The sequence below is a fragment of the Nuphar pumila genome, chromosome 7 (assembly GCF_984573655.1).
Source record: "Nuphar pumila chromosome 7, dmNupPumi1.hap1.1, whole genome shotgun sequence".
Lineage (NCBI taxonomy): Eukaryota > Viridiplantae > Streptophyta > Magnoliopsida > Nymphaeales > Nymphaeaceae > Nuphar > Nuphar pumila.
In genome coordinates, this window is record NC_143255.1 from 34,666,453 (window position 1) to 34,670,755 (window position 4,303).

Here is a 4,303-nt window from a genome sequence, read left to right on the forward strand (position 1 = left end):
GAGAGAAAGAGACCTCGGGCGAGCGACTGGGCTTTTCGGCGAGGGGGAAAGAGAAAGAATGAAAGAGAGTGGGGCTCATACTTGGGGGGGGCCCACAAGGAGACATCCCTTGGGCGATAAACATTTTTGTATTTTGTATTTTTTAGCTGTGTTGATAACGTTCAAACATTATCATGATCCACTTAACGAACGTCTCAGATGAGAGTGGTTCGACCAACCCAAAACAAGTGGTTGGTCGAACACATCTCATATATATATATATAACTTTTTTATTTTTTTGTGTGAATTGGGTTCATTTAATGGATCCAATTAAAGGATCTTAAATAAGGATCCAAATCCACATAATATATCATACACATACATTATTTATTTATATATTAGTTTTGAATTGGGTCCATTAAATGAATCCAATTTCAAACCTGATGGGTTTAATACTTTGGATCTCCTTTGGGTCCTACTTATTTTGGATTGGATCTACCTAATAGATTCAAATCCTAATCCTATGGTTTAAGTAATCTGGATCTCCGTTTTTATCCAAATCTGAAGTTATTTTTAACTTAGATTGGGTCCAATCAAATGGATCTGAATTCTTATCATATTGGTTTTATTAATTTGGATCTCTCTTTAGATCTAAACTCAAATACATTTTAAAACCTCGTAAATCTCAATTAAAAGTCAAATAACTTAATAAAAACCAACAATATTATCGATAAATAATTGATAATTTAAATCGATAAATAATAACTAATTAATTTATTAAAAAATAATAATTAATTACGCTCAATGCCGGAATGACCTCACTTTATCTATTTCAAAATTCCAAAAATTTTGCAGGTATTACACTAAAAGTATGCAACCACATTGCACCGATACCTTCCTCTAAGAAAACAAATGAGACAATATTTGTTCACTGACCTTGAATCACAGTTCAGCCTGGCCTAAGAAAGTTCTCTACATACCAAGATATACATTTCTAGCTTTTCGATTTTGGTTGAACTTATTCTGAAAAGTTAGAAGTTAGCTTTTCTGTCAGTGCCCTACCTCATTCAAGGTTGTTTGGATGCACCCATTTGCTCAAAATACAGGAGGCCTTACATGGGTTTTATTTCAAATTTTAGATAATAGTTTTTTGGATCTCGTAGGGTCCAGATTCACGTCATATATAGGGGTTCATCTCAAGTTAGGATCCAAGTTTCTCTTCTTTTTAATTGCAAGTTTAAGGCCCTAACGAGCCATATAGCATGTTGCTTTCTTTCAATTCAAGCATGAATACAAGTTGTTTTAATGGTCTGTGCAGTTTTTAGATGAATTTAAATCTCAAAGATGAGAATTTTTTTTTTTTAAATCTCAGGTGTAGCTTAAACTAATTTAATGTCTGGTAATTTAGCTCATAGATTAAGATGGGGTTCAACTACCTTACCAAGGACCATCCTAACCGCTTGTTTAATTCTACATCAGTAAACCTTATTTATATCACTACCAAGATTGGTTTTAAATATATGACAGGTAATGACTACTGCGAAATTTTTGAGTCAAGAAGATCTATGAAATGACCATTTGAAGGCCATTAGCAGCCCGACAAATCAGCCGGGCCATTCTCACTAGTTTCTCATGAAGTTATAGTCTCTCTCTCTCTCTCTCTCTCTCTCTCTCTCTCTCTCTCTCTCTCTCTCATAGGGTCTTCTATTGTAGTAAAGAACCACAATAAACCACTAGGGGTGTACCCGGGTCGGTTTTGGGTCTTAACAGACCCGGTTCTAAATCCGGTCTAAAAGTAAGATCCAAACCCGACCCATTGTGATTTGGATTCAGGTTCAGATACTGATAGAAATTGTAGACCCACATGGGTTAACAGGTTCAGGTATACATGGGGTCGGATCTTTATTAGACCCATTTTGATTTGGGTCTGTCTTGAGTATGGGTATGACTGAAAAAAAAGTAGACCCATATAAGTTAATGGGTTCGGATTTCAGCTCGGGTCTTGATATGATCGGTTAGACCTAATTATCTGCTAATAAAAAATATGTAAAATAATGGAATCAACTGTTTACACTACAAGAAAATTGTTAATTAGCGACGGATTTTTCCCGTCGCTACTTAGCGACAGATTAGCTAGAGATAGAATCTGTCGCTAATTTGCGACGGATTAGCGAAGAAACGACTTTTATCGCTAATCTGTCGCTACTTAGCGACGGATTAGCGAATGCATGTTTTTGTCGCTACTTTTGATTACAAGAACACCATTTTAGCGACGGATTTAGAGAGGGAACTCTGTCGTCGCTAATCCGTCGCTCATTAGCGACGGATTAGCGACAATATATATTTCGTCGCGGTTTTTGTATTTTGATTTAGCTACGGTTTAGCGACGGAATGTTTCCGTCGCTAAGCCGTCGCTAAATATCGCGTAAATCCCTAATCCCATCCCTCTTTCTCTTTTCCCTGTTTCTCTGTATTGCTCCCTCCCGCCCGTCGGCTCTCGCCACCGTCCGGCCACCGCCGCTCGCCAGCCGCCGCTCCCCGTCCACCGCTCGCCAGCCGCCGCTCCCCGTCAACCTCCCGCCACCGTCCGGCGAAGCGCAGGTAATATTCTTCTTCTTCTTCTTCTTCTTCTTCTTCTTCTTCTTCTTCTTCTTCTTCTTCTTCTTCTAAACGCAGGGGGTACGCCCCTTCCCTGCTGGAAACGGAGGGGGTTTAACCCCCTGCCGTGCTTTCCGGCAGGGGGGGTCGACCCCCTGCGTTTCCGGCAAGGGGGGTCGACCCCCTGCCTATGGCGGTGCCGCACTGCCGGCCTCCAGCCCGATCCGGAGGAGGAGGTTCGCCTGTTGTGCATCTTCAACGCGCGGTCCCGGTACATTCCGCCGCTGCCGCAGGGGTACTACGGCAATGCCTGATAGTAATCCCGGCAGCTGTCTCGATAGCGGCGAAGCTCTGTGCGAACCCACTAGGTTATGCGGTGGAGCTCGTGAAGAAGGCCAAGGAGGAGGTGACAGACGAGTACATGAGGTCAGTGGCGGACCTCATGGTGCTCAAGGGCCGGCCTAACATCACGGTGGTCCGCACCTTCGTGGTCTCGGACATCAGGCATGCCGGGTTCAGCGAGCTGGACCTCGGCTGGGGAATGCCGGTGTACGGCGGTCCAGCCAAGGGCAGTGATGGCCCAATCCCCGGCTTGGTTAGCTTCTACGTCAACTCCAAGAATAACGAAGGGGGAGAAGGGATGGTGATCCCGATTTCCTTGCCTGCTCCAGCTATGAAGATCTTTGAACGGGAGCTCAAAAAGATGTTGTACGGACCCGCCCCGGATCAAAAGTCCACAGAACCTGTTTTTATCTTATCTGCTTTGTGAATAAAGATCAATTCATTGCCAAACAAATTTGTTATGAGATACCTACGTTGCCTATGTGATCTGTTTTGAAAAGAATTTTTGTTATGGATACCTATGCTGCCCATGTGATCTCTTTTTAAAAAAAAATTGTTATGAGATACCTACGTTGCATATGTGATCTGTTTTGAAAAGAATTTTTGTTATGGATACCTATGCTGCCCATGTGATCTCTTTTTTAAAAAAAAAAAGTTATTATGTGATCCCTATGTTGTCCATGTGATTAGCTTGAAAAAAAATTTGTAATATGTGTATATAAGATGTCCATATGGTTTTAAGTGTAGTTTGCATATATGTTGTCCATATGGATTTTAAGTTAAAATTTTTTTTGTAATGTATATATACAAGTTGTCCATGTTGTTCAATTTGTTAGTTTGTTAATGTCTACTGGTAGTTAGTTTTACTTCAATTTGTTTTCTTGAAATCTGGTTAGTTAGAGTATTTCAATCTATTAGTCTTTTATAATTATATTTTTCTTAGATAGATTGGTATTTAATGTTCTCACAATCAGTTAGTTAGATTAGGGCTATTTGAATTCTTTATGATAGTGGTGGTTAAACGGAGTTCACATCTTTTCTAGTAAACTAATTGATTGATTTACTATTCCTTTGCTAAGTAGTTCAGATTAGAAATTGTCTATGACTTTATGTTAGTCGACTGGTTCAACATGTTATAGTTGGTTTGTTAAATTAGCATCTTCTAGTTAGATTTGGCTTAACATATATACTATTTTTCTTTTCTCTTCTTTCAATTAGTTAGAGTTGTTTTAATTTGTTTTAATTTTTTTAGTTAGTGTTTCATCTTGTTTCATGATTAGTTAGTTTGTTACTTAATTTGTTTTGTTTTTGTGCAGATTTTTCAACGGAACCAACTCGTGCTCGGCCACCTGTGGTAAGTAAATGACAAAAACAATGCAAATCG

General features: G+C 39.6%; 1 pseudogene; it reads left to right on the forward strand.

Moving 5' to 3' along the window:
* Positions 1-2,767: 2,767 nt before the first annotated feature.
* Positions 2,768-3,346, forward strand: LOC149831869 (benzyl alcohol O-benzoyltransferase pseudogene; annotated as a pseudogene).
* Positions 3,347-4,303: the final 957 nt, after the last annotated feature.